At 52.5% G+C, this 16,250-nt stretch overlaps 1 long non-coding RNA gene across 1 annotated transcript; it reads left to right on the top strand.

Annotated features, from left to right (window-relative positions):
• The first annotated feature begins 4,351 nt into the window (after nucleotides 1-4,351).
• Nucleotides 4,352-6,340, top strand: LOC122496468. Its single transcript, XR_006300819.1, has 2 exons — nucleotides 4,352-5,427; nucleotides 6,005-6,340. It is a non-coding gene; the product is annotated as an uncharacterized LOC122496468 (long non-coding RNA).
• Nucleotides 6,341-16,250: the final 9,910 nt, after the last annotated feature.

Below are 16,250 nucleotides of genomic sequence, written 5' to 3'. Positions count from 1 at the left end.
ATTGGCAGAGTGGGAGGAGGCCATGAGGCCAGAGGCCCACAGAATGGAGTTGACACAGACTGACAGGTGGGGTAGGGAAGAACCATGGGAGAGAGACACAGGCGGATGATGACACACGGGGCGGGGGGAACAAGGAGACCGGATGGGCCTGTGCCACCCTCAGGCTGAAGGCCAGCGTGTGCTGGGGACAAACGCGTGACTCGTGTGCAGGATGGCATCTGATGGAGGGAAGTTCCTCGTCCCCAGCCCGGGCCCTCTGGCACCTGCCTCAGGCCCGTGATTCCCGTTAAACCCTGCTGACCTTTGACATCCGGGGGGAATGGGGGCAGAGGGCAGAGGTCAACAGAAGGACCCGAGTTCAAGCATCGGCTCTGCCAATCACCGCCACGTCACCCTGGGCACGTCATGCACGTCTTGGTTTTCTCGCCTACACGGTGGGGGACGGTGATACCCAATCGCGGGCTGTTGGGCCGCCCGCTGTGAGACACCCGCCCGTAAAGGCCTTGGCACAGCGCCCAGATCGCTACCCTCACGGGAACGGGGGTAGACGTCACCCATGGTGGAGTCTAGGGCTCAACTGCGATCCTTCTGTAGACCTCAGAACTCACCAGTCAGGGCTGACCCTGGGGACCTAGGTGTAAAACCCCTCCCCCACAGGCACCCCAAAAGGGGAAATCTGCGGAGGGAAGGGAACAGGAAGTTTTAGTGGCTGGGAGAGATTCTGAAAAGGCTTTCCCAGGCAGCCCTGCTGGGTACAAGAGGCAAGGGCAGTTGGATTCACCTAACTGGCCTCCACCTCCCTGAAAGGGGACGCGGGAAGAAGGGGAGTGCCCTGGCCCACGGCTCCCTGCGTGACCTGGAGCCCCTCCAGGGCTTCGTCTGCCCGTGTGACCAAGGGTAGCAGACGACAGGCTCTGAGAGGGCCTTTGAGACCCTGACCCTTAGGGTTCTAGGAGCCCGTCATTGTAAGCAGCCTGACCTGGGGTGGGGTGGGGGTGGGGAGGGTGTTCCCGGCTCCCCCTCCCCCACAGACTGCAGCAGGAACCAAGGCCCAAGCGCCTTCTGAAGGCTCGGTCACAAAGCGCGGTGGTCGGTCACCGGTTACCACATAAGCCAAGCCCTTGATCTGCTGTGTTTGAGGAAACTCTTTGTTCCTTTCAAGCCTCTATTCTCTCAGCTGGGGCTGGTGCACAGACCGAAGCAGTGAGTTTGCTCTTTCTTCCTTTTCTTTTTGGATTTTTAAAAATAACCGGCTTGTGTGTGCAGGCAGCATTCCAGAATTGGGTTCCCAGGCTGGGGTTCAAGGCCAGGCACTCCAGCAGCCCCTCGCTCCCGGGAAGGCCTGGGCGGAGGGAAAGCCAAAGGGCCGGGTGAGGAGGCAGGGCATGCAACCCATGCCCCAGAGAGACTCAGGTTCGGGAACCAGCCCGGAAGGGCCCACACTGGTGCCCTCCCACCGGCTTCGGGACTTCAGTTTGTCGAGGGTAAGATAAGAGCCCATCGTGGAGACAGCTGCCTCTCTCCCTTGCTGGGTCCATGCCAGACATCGCTGATCGATCGCCCTCCCCCACGGAGCTTGGATGAGCCCTGAGAATCCTTTTCAGCGCAGTGCTCTCTCTGGGTGTCTAAACACCAATAGGATTTGGCTTGCAAACAGACCTACCTTCCATCCCGGGACATGGTTATCTCTGAGAGGCCAACCCAAAGTAGGCACTCGATAAATATTTGTTGGATAAATAGACTTTCCTTTTCTTTTCTCTCTCTCTCTCTCTCTCTCTCTCTCTCTTTTAAATCTTTACGGCACGTCAGCCACTATTTTCGAAGCACTTGCTAGGCTGTGAACAAAGCAGAGTTCCTGACCTCTATCCAACATGTGGGGGAGACAGACAATAAGCAAATAAGCAGAGAGAACTACATCGGATGTCAGGTGATGAGCAGAGCGATGAAGAAATATGAAGCCGCATAAAACAATGGAGAGTGACAGGGTGTGGGCGTAGGCGCTCCTCGTAGGTAAGGTCATCGGAGGAGGGCTTCTGGAGCGCGACACTGGAGCAGAGACCTCGGCGAAGCGAGAGAATCTCTGAGAGCCCATCCCTCTGAGGCTTTGAGGCTAAACTGGTTTGACACTAAGATACTAATCTGCGTTGTGTACGATTCTAGAATTCCACGACTCTAAGAACCTCTAACTAAAATTACACATTTCTACTGTTCTCGCTTCCCATGAAAATGATTCTAGAATTTTGTGATTCTGAAATGTTAGGATTCACTGAAGCATCTTTTTGCTTGAATAGACCAGGATTCATTGCCTACCCTCTCCCCGCTACCCCCAGGAAATGGAGCTGAAAATAGAAACCGTCAAAACAACAAGCCATTCCAGCTCTAAGTGCCATAGTAAACAAATGGTCCAATGTTGCTCCGATGGTTTAATTGCAGCAGCTCCAGACAAGCCCATTCATGAGGGATCATCAGTTGATGGAGAGGAGGAGTGAGCCCCTTGGGAGAAGGGGTGGCTTGCGGCCGGCCCTGGGGTGGGGCAGGTCTGTACCAGCGGCCAACGCTCTGGATGTCTCGCTCTGGCCCCTTTGGCTTTGGGGATCAAGATGGTGGACATTTTGACGAGGAGTGTCAAGAGAGGCCTCTCTGAGGAGGTAGCATGAAAGCCGCACCTGAGGACTGATAGGATGCCAGGTTCACAGCCGGGGGCGGAGAACAGTCCCAGGTAGAGAGAACAGCAGATTCAAAGGGCGAGAGAGCTTGGCTGGTTCCCAAAGCAATTGGAGGACAGGAAAATGAGATGAGATCAGAAGGGCAGGAAGGGGCTGGATCCTACAGGGGTTTGTCGGCTAGGATTGGGAACGTGGAAGCTACTGGAAGGTTTTAAACAGTGAGTGATGTAATGTAATTCCATATTTAAAAGATCCTGGGTGCTCTAAGTACAGTGGACTATGGGGGAGTGGGGCACGTGTGGAAGCTGGAAGGCCAGTAAGAGACTGCGGTGTTTGTCCCCGGAAGGAATGGCAGCGGCTTGGATCTACATGGTAGCAGGTGGATCCATCTGTTCACCCATCCCTTCTTTCTGCCCTCCTTTCCTCATCCCTTCACCCATCCATTCATTAACCGAACACTTATTAAGTGTCTATGGGGAGCCAGGCACAATGCTGGGCTTATAAAGACGAATTAAACGTGGTTTCCGACCGCAAGGAGCTCACAGAACGGCAGGTCCCTGACCCTGCAATGTAACGGTAACGAATGTCCCGGTGCAAAGTACCCCGCGGGCTCATGGGACGTGATTCACTGAGGCTGGGATGTTGGAAAAGGCCTCGTGGAGGACATGTTGCTGTTTGAGATGTTGGAAGGTCTGAGATGTTGGAGGGGCGGCTCGGGGAAGGGTGAGGAGGCAGCACGAGTGAGTGTCCTGCAAATATGTGGCTGTCCAGGTTGGTGGGATCAACGACCAGGTGCGTGGAGGGACACCACGGGAAAGGGGTTCTGGGCCAGCTTGGGGAGGGGTGGGGACACATGCCTGTGACTTCCTGCTCAGCTCCGCCTGCCCCTACCGGAGCGGAGTAATTTAATTAAGTACCAGCCCTTAAACAAGATGCAGCTGTTTAGCAGATGTTGCCTTTCACCCCAGATGGAGGCACATCTTGGCAACGGGCACAGCGTTTCCAGGGCGCCTAATTTGTAAGGCTGCGGAGAGGAAAGAAATTCAAGATGCGGCCATTATTATTTAATGGCCATCGTTCATGACACACACACCCCCCCCCCCCAGCACCACAGCCACATGGCCACCATTCCTGTTGGCTCAGACTGGAGACAGAGGCAGGCCCCGGGGAGGGTGATTTGCTGGTTCTCACTCAGAGAACAAGAGAAGAAAAGCGAAGGAAAAGGTCACCAATCTGCAGAACCCCCAAGAACGTTGGGAAGCAGAGACTTATCCTCATCTTGCGCGAAAGGGGCACAGTCGGTAACCACGATCTATTGAACTCTAACTCAGGAGCCAGGCGCTGTGCCAGGTGCTTACACGTACCTTGTCTCTGCCTCTCTAATCCTCCCAACAGCCACGCTCGGTCCTACCTCAGGGCCTTTGCCCTTGCTTTCTCCCCTGGCCGAGGAACACTCTTCTTTCAGAGGCCCACAGGACTAATTCCCCAAAGACCTTCAGGCCTCACAATAAATGTCGTCTCCCCATAGAGTCCTTCCCTGACCAGCCTACATAAAAGGCACCCTTCTCCATAAGTCTCCACCCCTTAACCTTACTTGCTTTTCCTTTTCCTTCATTACCATATATATATATATATATATATATATATATATCCTGTGTCTGTTTCTCTCCTCTAGAGTTTAAATTTCCAAGGGCAAGGATTTTTGTCTGTTTTATTCCTTGCCAGCTCTCCAATATGCACAAGAATGCCTGACTCAAGACAGAATCCTATAAATATTTGTTCAATGGGTAGAGAAATGATCAATGGATCTCACCGAACATATAAAAAGATGGTCAGGGAGAGAAAATTACTCTCCCAAGAGTTACACAGCCGGCAAGGGGTGAGTTGGGATTTGAGTTTGGGTCTGTCCCTTTCCTTGGGACTTTTCCTTCTCCGTAGCACTTATCACCACTTATGTATTATTTCTGGGCCTGTGTTTGGCGTCTCTCTCCTCTCCCACCGGAATGGGGGCTCCAGTGAGAACAGAGTTCATGTGTTTTGCTCATAGTTGTCTCCCCAGCACCCAGACAGCGCTCCCCAGCACCCAGGAAGCAGCTCATAAATATACACCGAGCGACACTTCATTCTCGCAAGCAATCCTGCAAAGTATGTTTCCTCTGTGCTATTTTACACATGGGGACATTGAGGCTCAACCAGAGAAGTGATTTGCCTTGCTTAAGGTCAACTGGCTAATGAATAGAGAGCTGGGATTTGAACCCAGGCCTCCTGAGCTCATTGGTCATGGAGAAGGGGACCCCCATTTAACGCTTGCTGGTTCGACCCACCCAAAGGCAACAGCTGCTTGGCCGAAAGCTCCACTCACACCCTACCAGGGAAGGCATTTCCCCCTCAAGGTCAGCAGTGTCAGGGCCGATGTGAAACTCACCCTTAATGCACAACTCCCCAGTTTCGTCCATTTAAGTGAAAACTTTGATGTTATTTTAACCCAAATCCCCCGTTGACTTCAATGGAAGCTTTGAATCCACGAGGAAGGTCAGACAGTGTTTTTGGAGGTAACATGGGCACCCAATGGAAATCATATTAGCATACTCATTATCATCAGGGCCCTTTGAATGTGTTTTTTAGCTGCTCCCTTAAAGTTGACTTGGTGACAATGGATCCTTTCTGTTCAGGAATCACTGGGCCAGAGTGAAGCTGCGGTCGGCTCCTGTGTGCTTTTCTGTGCTTTTCAAATGATGACAGTGAACCCATGTTGCATAAGGTAATGGAAAGAACGCCATCCACCAGGCACCCTGGTGGTGAATGAAGTACATTGTCTGGGTTTGAAAGAAATAACTCTTTAAGTCACTTGTGCTGGGACCCCAGGGATGGGCTCAGGTAACAAAAGGTGTTGCTAAACGGCCTCCCAAGAAAGCTGGCCCCTGTTAACGGGAGGCCCCTGGGTGCAGCAAAAAAAAAAAAAAAAAAAAAAAAAATCAGGGATTGGCCTTGGTTGACAAGATGGTTGTTCAACTTGAGAAAATTCCAGAATTGCCTGGGGAGCATTTACTACACCCAGTGCCCAGCGCCCCCACATCAGACCATTTGGCTCCAAATCCTGGGAAGTGGGGAGACCAGAAGGCATCAAAGGTTTCTAAGTGTCCTCAGATGACTCCGGTAGGCCAAGCAGCAGCTAGTAAGTAGAGCTGAACTGATCTCTTGTCAAACCAGAGGGGAGGGGAAGAGAGAAGTTGTGGGTGGTGACAGTGGAGAGGGAAGGGCGATCGCAAGTCCTCTGGGCATGTGTCCGGGAAGAGGAGCTTCAGAGAAGACACCCTCGTTTCTGTTTCTGCTCCTAGGGAAATGTTCAAACTACAGAAAAGTGCAGAGAATCGTACGACGACCCCACTACCTGGTACCAGCCTCATCAATCAGCAACACGGAGTCCCTTCAGTGTGAGGGGGTTTAAGGTGCGTGCTGCAGGCAGGTGGTGCGCCCCAGCTTCCCTGGGAGCCTCCTGGAAAGCCCACGCGGCTCATCAGTGATTCCGTGACAGCAGATCCTTGGCTGGAACACAGAACTCCAGCGCCGAGTTCTTGGGCTGGAACGTGATTTGACAGGAGAGCCAACAGCTGGGACACAGGACTTTTGTATTAAGGCAAAAACAGTTATATTCAAAAAGAAATTGCCACGCATTTGTCCTAATCCCTCCTTGACTTGTCTCCTTGGTTCTCTTGTTTGGGGATAGGGCCTTGGGGCTTACCCCTTAAAAGGATCAAGGAGGTGAGTGAGTAGCCTGGGAACACCTGGAGGGTGACAGCTGGGCCAGGGTGTCTCCAGAAAGTCCTACTTTGTGTGCTCCTTTGTTCTTCCGACAAAGATTCACGGAGCACCTCCTTCATGCCAGGGGTCGTGTTCTAAGTTGTGCGTTCACGCAGCTCACACAGTCGAGTGCAGGAGATGGATGGTCAACAGAAAGGACAACGGGCAGCAAGTCTGATTGTGACATGTAGCACTCGTGCTACAGAAAAAAAATTAAGCAGGGAAGTGGATGAGGGTGGCTGGCAATCATTAGTAAGATGCCCAGGGAAGGGCTCTCTGCCAAGGTGACCCAAAGAAGGTCAGGGAGGAGCCAAGAGGGAGAAGCATTCAAGGCAGAGGGAATGGCACATGCAAAGGCCCAGTGGTGGGAACATTCCTTCCAAGAACAGCGAGCACGTTGTGTGGCTGGAGCAGAGGGAGAGTGGGGGACAGGGCTGGCAGGTGATGCCAGGGAGGCAGCCATGGGAAACCGGTGAGGCCAGAGTGGCAGACCATGAAGGCCTGTAAAGACCTTTGTTTTTCCCAAGTGAGAGGGGGAGTAATCGGTGGGTTTTGAGAAAAGGGATTGGAAGATCCGGCTTTTGTTTTCACCCACCAGACCGGGGTGGTCAAGGTGAGCATGTCTCTGGAACCACAGAGGTGGTCGGTTTCTGGAAATGTCTGCCGGGTAGAGCCAACGGGATTTGTTGGCTGAAAGAATGTTGGGGTAGGAGACCAGCAGGGGGGTCAGGATGACGCCAAGGTGTTTAATCTCAGCAACTAGACAGGGAGGTTTGGCATTTCCTGAAATGGAAGTCCTGCAAGGAGGGATGCTTTGGGGAGGCATGGTGGGAAGTTGTGTTTGGAACAGGTTAAAATTGAGGTGCGTAGGCAACACAAAATGCATATGGATGTATGAACCTGGGGTGCAGGGGAGCAGCCTGCCCTGGCATCCCGCCGCCCAGATGGTGTGTGATAGCCTGATCATAGGCAGGGGAGTGGGCCAAGCACAGACCTGGGCCTCTCGTGAGCCAGGCACCGGGCCAGGCTGTGTCTTCTGGCCTCCTCAGGCCAGAATCACGCCTGGGGCTTACACGGAGGGGGTTACTGCCCCCTCTCCATTGGCCACTTCCCATTATTAGCATTTACCCTGAGGTTGAAGAGGAAGGCTGATCCAGCCTCATTTAGGATGAAAAGGGCTGAAACTCTCAAGTTAACTGGAGCCACGGGAGCTGTTGTCAAACTACGTGCAGGGGATTGGAAGGCAGGAATTCTGAGCGCGCCTCGCAGAAGGTGGTTTAGCCGCCTGGAGACCATTCAGGACCCAGGGCTCAGGACCCAGGACAGAGCTCACTCTCCGCCTCCTAAGCAGCAGGTGTCTGCGGGCCTCCACCTCCCCTACCGTCTCCCCTCTTCCCTCCTCTCTCCGGAGGTTTGGGCTTCCTCATTAACCCTGCGCCTTCATACGGTCTTGGCACCATCCGACCTGGCCTGGTCTTCCAGCTTTTGTGCATTTGACCCAACTCTCTTCGACCCAAACCCCAACCGGCAGCCCGGAGGGGTGCCGATTGGTTTGGTTAATGCTGATTGGTTCAGTCGAACTACCCTCAGCTGTGCTGGGTGGAGCTTTTGCCCCAGGCTATATCATTGGCTGTTGGCCTTTGGGTCAGGTGACTTCCCCTGCTCCAATCGGCTGTTGGGGCACTTACGGAAGTGGATGCAGACTCTAAGAGCCACCGTGGCAATGGCAATAGTAATAACAGCCGCGTGAGGTATTGATCAGGGTGGACTCTGGATCAGGCAGTTTGGGTTCAGGTTCAAACCCTGCCCCTACCACTTACGGTGACCTTGGGCAGCTTTCAACCTAACCGTGCCCCCATCTCCTCCTCTTTAAGTGGAGAATAATAACGTTAACTACGTCTTAGGGTTACGGTGAGGATTACTAAACTAGGCAATGAAACATCTACAGGACATATTTAATTGGGGTTGCATTCAAAAATGTAATTAAAAATGTAATCACCGTTGTCATTACTACTGGTCAGACAGTTCTTCTGCCCTTAAGTGTTTTAAAGGCAAGTTCTCACTCTTCACAAAAATGCCAATGCAACAGGCTGTGTTTTTAATCCCACCTGACGGACGTGAAAATGGAGGTACAAAGGAGTTATGTGAGTTGTCCAAGGGTCCCTCAGCTAGTGAGGGGTAGAGCCGGGTTTATAACCCAGGTTTGACTGGCCCTTGACTCAGAACCATTGCTCTGAATCATCATGTCTCCTGACGGGCGCATCTATGTGTAACTGCCCACTGTGGCCCACTTCTTCTGTGAGGCTGCGGGTAGGAGCTCCCCCAGAAGGGGCAGCACTCTGCCTGAAACTGCCCCCAGCCCCACCCCAGCTCTCCCTGCCATCCAAAGAGACAATGCAATCTGCTGAAGTACGTTCTGCACAGGTCACCAGCTCTGATCTGCAAAGGCTGTTCCTATCCCTTGTCCTGCGTGGTCCTTAACGCCTGAGTAAGTCAGCAGAGCAGGGATTATTCCTCCCATTTAACGGATGCAAAGACTGAGACTCACCAAAAGGGAATCAGGATTTGAACCCAGGCTTGTCTGTCCCTTTCCCTTCCTCCGTCCTCCCCACGCCCTGCAGGGCAAAACTGAAGGGAATTTGGGAACCACTGGATGTTCTGGAGCTGGGTAAAATTAAGGCGAGAAGAAACTGGGATTAGAGCTGGAAGGCGCCTCCTTGCACTGGGCCCACAGAGGCCAGGAAGTCACTGGGCCTGTATCCTGACCACTGCTTAGCAATGTAGCCAGTTCTACAGTCCCCTACTCATACTCATGGTCCGGAGTTCATTCAGGGTATAAAGAAAGTGGAATGACACGAATTTCTGGCGCCAGCTTAGTTTAATGAAATATGCCCACTACCCCAGCCAAAGGATCGCAGGAAGGAGGGGGCATCTGCAGGCTCACGGCTTATGTTCACCTCTTGTGGCACTTACATTCCAAGCATGGGCCTTGTCCGTGCTCCAGGGTAATTTCCAATAAATGGTCCCGGGCTGCACATGTGTGGGTGCCTCAGCACCTCCCTGGAATCTGACGGATGAGGATTTGAATCTCCACCTTGCACCTACTCACTGTGTGGCCTGGGGCAAGCCACTTAACCTCTCGGGGCTTCTCTTTCCTCATATATGATCCTTTCTCATCGGGTTACTGTGAGGACAGAGTAAGATATATTCATATGGTGCTTGTTAAAGTGCCTACGCGTTTATTGTTATTTTAGGCATTAAAATCCCCTGGTTCCCCCCCACAAAAAACTTCAGAACTTGCTGTTGGCATGGGAATGATTAAAAGATTTACCTTTTAGGAACATAAAAAAAAATAATTAAGAAGGCAAGGTTATTATTTTGGTGACAGCGTGGAGGATGTTGCAGGAGGGACAAGAATGGAATTGAAACATGTCCGCTAAGTATGTGTTTGGCTACTGATAGCAAAAAAAAAATCCAACAGTGCGACAGATTTCTAGTTTTTCCTCAATATCCACTCTCTCCTTTTGTCAACAGAATCCCTAATTTCAGCAGGACATGTGGCAGCCCAGAATGAAGATTACACTTCCCTGCTTTCTTCCCGAATCCTAGGTATGTCCATGTGAGTTCTTACCAGTGAGAAATGTTTTGTGTGGCTTCTAGAAAATGTCTTAAACAGGAGAATAGATATCTCACTCCTCTCTTTCTCTTTGCTGGCTGGAATCTGAAATGTGACGACTGGCTCTCAAACAGCCATGCTGGACCATGTGATGAGTTAAAGATGGCTACTGATTCTTTGGTCCTTCTTCCTTCAAGAGGAAGAGTTTGTTTGGACTTCCCCTCCTCTTAAATCTGGGCTGGCCTGTGACTTATTGGACCAACAGAATACAGTGGAAATGATGCTCTGCCTTCCGGACTTTGCCCTTAAGGAAACTGGCAGATTCTGCCATGGTCTCTTGGATCCATGGCTGCCAAGGAAAAGGTCAAACCACTCTGCTGGAGAGACCCCCCTGGAGAAGCCCTAAGACCTCATGGAAAGGAATTAGGGACCCGGCTGAGCTCAGCACTGCGGTCTTCCCAAACCATCTTGGTCCTCCAGATGAAACCAATCATCAGCTGAACGCGGCCAAGTGACTAGTCAACGCCCATGGATCAGAAGGACCGCCCAGCTGAGCCCTGGCCGAATTTCAGACCCGCAAAACTGTGGAAAATAATAAACATGATTATTATTTGGGGAGTGTCTGTTGGGTACCAATACATAACCAGAACAGACCATGAGATAGAAGGTATTTGTTGAGGATGCTGTAACAATTACACCATCTGGAGGTCTGGCCGCCTCCGGATATTTTGTCCTACACGAAAAGTAGACTCTGTTTGTTTAAGCTTTGATGATACCTTGGGTCGTGGCTCATGGCCTCAGTTTCCCCACAATTATTCATTGGAGCATTAACGCCTGCCCTGTTGCCTCCTTTTGCATGTAATACAAACAGTGCGTATCCAAAAAGACCATGGGGCGTGCCCAAGTCGTTATGATACATTTCATGTGTCAGTAATCGGATACGAACTTGTCAGGAGGCCAACTGCAATGGGTTTTGGAATCAGATATGTTGGGACTGGAGGCTCAACTCTGCTACTTTCTAATGTGAAAAATCGGACCAGCCACTGAATCTCTCTGAGCTTTGTTTCCTCATCAATAAAAAACAGACGATGCCTACTTCCCTTGTAGAGTCTGTGTGAGGATTAAATTAAATGAGATGAATCCATCTGGCTGATAAATGCTGAATATCTCCTATGTGCTAGGCCAGACCCACTCCTGCTATTGGTGGGGTCTGGGCTCCCCCCCCCTCCCCCCAAATCTAAATGTTTAAACATTATACATCAAGCTAATATATTGTTTTTAACATGTTCTATCCCTCTCCTCGATGAATGTAAGTAACCTCACAACAACCTGGAAGGCCAGGTTCAGTTTGGAAACCTCAGACCCCCCAGAAGTGCAGAATGGTGGCAGTGGGGAGGGCTGGCCCCTTCCCTTGCCATCCCCAGCCCCAGGCCACGCTGTGCAGACCCCACATGCATGTGTGTAGACATCCCATGCCTTTACAAGCTCCCTCCACCCCCATGCTCCACACTGCCCTTTGCCTACCCCCCAGGCCTAGTGTTCTGCCTCCAGAGAACATACCAGCAAGAGGCTTGCACAGGCCCTGGAAGCCAGCTTGGAACCTTTGGATTTCAGGAATCCTGGGAACCCAGAGTATGTCTAGAAAAGAGATAAAGGCTGGGGTGGCTATCTCCCCTTGGCCCTGGGGGGGTCATACACAGCTGGAAGAGGGCCAGAGAGAGGCCCTTTAATGCGTGAGGACAAGGGTAGGGTCCCTCTTGCCTGGATCTAAGGGCCAGGTCAGGCCTATGCTGGTGGGGCTCATCAGCGAATGAAACTGGTAACAACAAGCCACCTGACCCATTCCTTCAGTCTGGGCCTCGGTGTCACCTTGTCTATAAAAGGAGGACTTAGCTGATCTCATACCTTGGTCGGAGACCAAGGGCTGGTGAATGTCACCAGCAATCTCTTAGAGGCCAGGAGATCAGAAGGCTAGGGGGCGGGTTTAAGAGCTAAGTGACCAACTTACGCTCCCCGTCCTCCCTGTGCGAAGAGCCCTCCTCTAGCCTCAGCACTCTCTTTCTGAAGTCATCATCCCTCCCCTCACAGCCACAGTGCGAGTGATTACGCGGCCACACTTGGAGCCCAGCTGTCACCTGCAGTCCGAATCTGGTCTCCACCACGTACTGGACGCTCGAGGAAATGGGGAAATCGTTCAACTCCTTCAACTTCTCATTTCCCTCCAACAGGCGATTCAGCCTCCATTTTCCCATCTGTGAAAGGGGGTCATGCTCTCCCTCAGGTTTGCTGTGAGCTTGGGGCCGACACAGACACGACAGCATTCAGAAGGGAGCCTGGCACAGGCTGTACACTTACCTGTGCTTCTATTATGTTACCACTTGGTGTTATTTCAAACGATCTTGTCTGTTTTCTCCTTTACTTGTTTACGGTCTTGGAAACACAGACGACCCACAGGCAGCCCTGTCTGCCCCGCTCCCCGCCGCCTCCCGCGCGCGGCGCTCGCAAAGACCGAATTCCAGCCGGCGGCTGGGCCCTGATGCACGCCACCTCCCGGTGCAGATGGGGAAACTGAGGCAGGGGTGTAGCGCCTGGGAGCGAAGGGCCGCAGGGACCAGCCCCGCCGCCCGCCGCCCGCCGGGCAGGCACAGAGACGCGCTCTGAGCGCGGGTTGCCGCAGCGCGGCGTTTCTGTTCCTGGCGCGTGTGTGTTTCAAGACGCGACCCAAGCGACCGAGGAAAAGGGGTCTCCGTCCCGGTGCGCGAACAAAGGCCTGTGCACGCAAACAAGAACCGCGCGCTTGCTGAAGGGCCTGGTTTGCGGAGTGCAGCGTGCGCCCCGGCCCCCAGCAGCCGCGCGCCCTCCTCGGGCCCGCTGGGGGCGGCGGGGCCGCGGGCGCCGCTGGCGGGGAGCAAGCCGCGGCCGGCTCATCTAGACTATTCTCGGGGAGGGGATGAGGGGGGAGGGCGGAGACGCAGGGCGCCTCCCGCTCCTCGCCTGTCCCAAGGGGGCGCGAAGGTCACACGGCCCATCTCCAGGGGAAAGCACCTCCCTGAGGGGTGCGCGCCGGGCACGCAGACGGGACTCGGGAACGCGGCCTCGTGCCCCTTTCCAACGCTCTTTCGCGGCCACCTCTCCGGTGCAATCCCTCTCGGCGGCCCGCGGAGGCAGGATAAGTTAAGCGGTAAGAGCTGGGAGTCAGGAGCCAGGGAAATCTGGATTCGAACCCAGCTCGCCACTTGCCAGGTGTGCAGCCAGGTGCAAGTTGCTCTGCCCCCTGAAGCCACAGCTTCTGTAAAATGGGGATAAGACAGCCCAGAAGGTCCTTAGGTCAAGGGCACAAATGAATCCCTTCATTCGTTCTTACAGCCACGTCTTCAGTTTACAGAGGTGGAGCAGGTTCAAGGTTGAAAGGGGCTTTTTCAGGGTCGCGCGGGGGGGGGGGGTGGTCAATGGCAAACCCTCCAGATCTCCTGAGTGTAAGGATTGTTGGTCTCGGCAGCCTGAAGGGCGAGTTCTCAGGCAGGTTTTATACAGCTGGGTGCAGGTGGAGGGCAAGGTCATCTTCCTCCGCTCCCCCCCCCCCCCCCCCCCCCCCCCCCGCCTCTCGGCCGCGCACCCTCAACCCTGCCTCCCAACCCCTACAGAGGCACAGGCTTCTCCTGGGGACGCTATGGGAACTGGCTGGATGATCCAGTGCCTGGAGGGGGTTTGGGGATGAGTTTTGGTCCCAGATAGAAACCATTTATTTTCTCTATCGTTATTGTTGATATTATTATATTTCATACGTAAAGCCCGAGCCCTTTCGGGAGGAGCCAGCCAGCCTGCTATGCTACTCGGGCCGACCTCCACCTCTCCGCAGTTCCAGCCCGGGAAGGTAGCCTCCTGCTGCCCCCTAGTGGCAGGCGCGGTCGTGGCGGCCTGGCCGGGCTCGCAAACAAGGGAACCGCAGAAACAGGCTTCCCTTAGCGCGTGGTGGAGGCTGTCCTCGGGGAGGGCGGGAGAAAATGCAGCCTGGCTCCCCCGCTGCTCTTTGCAACCCCGCGGATCTGGGGAATCTTGCGAGTGGAGAATAACAGGCCGAAATGGAAAGGCACAGGTTGTTGGGGTTCTTTTCTTTCATTCTGCTTTTATTTATTTTTGAATAGACAACACGTTTCCACGTCTCAAAAGACAAAAAAAGATAGTAGAGTGAAAAGGGAGTGTCCTTTCCACGGCTGTTCCCAGCAGCCAGTTCCCCTTCTGAGAGGCGGTGATTGTCACCCGCCTTGTGTATATCCCCCAGCAGAAAGTCTGTGCAAATATAAATATTTCACAGGATGGGTAGCTGCCTCTGTATGCTCCTCGGCATCTCGAAGCTTCACTTAGAAGATGTATCATGGGATTTGTTCCATGGCGATTCGTACGGAGCGGCCTCATTCTTTTGAACAGCTGCATAATATTCCGTGGTACAGATCTCATAATTATTTGATCAGTTTTCCACGGATGAGCCTTTAGGTTGCTCGTAATCTTTTATAATCATATTGTTGCAACAAAATAACCTTGTACACACACCAGTGTGCTCGAGCATGAATGCATTACTTAGCTATTGCTGTATAATCAAAAGCTTTTCTTATGGTTCATATGAATCACTTGTGGCCCTGCTGATCTGGGTAGGGCTGAGCTAATTTTGCCTTGGCTCTCTGTGGCCGGAGCAGAGGGCAGGTCTGCAGGTCGTTGTCTAGGAGGAAGAGACTCAATCACATATCTGGTGTTTGGTTGGCTCCTGGCTGGGCTACGAAGGGTGCTTGGGCAATGTCTCAATCCATAGTGCAAGGCCTTTGAAACTCCATGACTGGTGCCACATTCTGTCCCCATTCTTTCAGCCCAAGCAAGTCACGGGCTAGCCCAGATTCAATGGGGAGATAGAAACCAGCTTTCCAAGGGAAGGGTGGCAAAGTCACATTGCAAAAGGGATGATGCAGGGGACGTGAACTGTTGCGGCCATTGAACAATATGTTTAAATAATGTTTCTATTTTACAATAGTTAGATTTACAAAAAAGTTGCAAAGCTAATACAGGGAGTTCCTATATACCCCTGTACCCAGGTTCCCCCATTGCTAATATCTTATATCACCGTAGGACACTTGTCACCACTAAAGAACCAATCAGTGGGGCGCCTGGGTGGCGCAGTCGGTTAAGCGTCCGACTTCAGCCAGGTCACGATCTCGCGGTCCGTGAGTTCGAGCCCCGCGTCAGGCTCTGGGCTGATGGCTCGGAGCCTGGAGCCTGTTTCCGATTCTGTGTCTCCCTCTCTCTCTGCACCTCCCCCGTTCATGCTCTGTCTCTCTCTGTCCCCAAAATAAATAAATGTTGAAAAAAAAAAAAGAAAAAAAAAGAACCAATCAGTGATGCATCTCCGTTAGCTAAACTCCGTACTCTATTCAGATTTCATTAGTTTTCCTTAATGTCTTGTTTCCATTCCAGGATCCCATCCAGAGTACCATATTACACTTAATCATCTTAGCTCCTTAGGTTTCTCTTTTCTCCCCTTTTCCATATTGTTCCCTGTAAAGGGAAGTCACTGTGCATAGCCCACACTTAAGAGAGGAAGAGTTACTCCCCGCTTCCTTGAGGGGGCAGGGTCTACACAAAGTGTTCGGAACTCTACTGTTAAACTTGTTTATGTCATGTATCATATCAGCGTGGACTCATGGGTATTTCTTCTTTACTTTGCGTCATCTAACACTATGTTATATGTTTTGTTGCTCACATTTTTCCCGTTTGGGCTACTAAGATGAGTGGCCCCCGTGCCCTTGGGACATACCCTCATCATTTGTTTTTGGTTTTATTTTTATTTTTGAGCACTTGCTTACTTTCTGGCACTGTAACTACCTCCAAGTTCATCTCCTTTGTTTTTGGCCCCAGCCCTACAATCAGCCATTTCTCCACGGAGCCTGTTTCCTTTCACTGGAGAGTGGTATTGCAAATCAGGACCTTGGGGCGCCTGGGTGGCTCAGTCGGTGAAGCATCCGACTTCGGCTCGGGTCATGGTCTCACAATTCGTGGGCTCGAGCCCCACATCGGGCTCTCTCCTGACGGCTCAGAGCCTGGAGTCTGCTCTGGATTCTGTCTATCTGTCTCTCTCTCTTTCTGCCCCTCCCCCCTCACACTCTGTCTCTCAAAAATGA

This window comes from Prionailurus bengalensis, chromosome A3 (genome assembly GCF_016509475.1).
Source record: "Prionailurus bengalensis isolate Pbe53 chromosome A3, Fcat_Pben_1.1_paternal_pri, whole genome shotgun sequence".
NCBI lineage: Eukaryota > Metazoa > Chordata > Mammalia > Carnivora > Felidae > Prionailurus > Prionailurus bengalensis.
The sequence above is the reverse complement of the archived record's forward strand: the minus strand, read 5'-3'. Positions and strand labels throughout refer to the sequence as shown.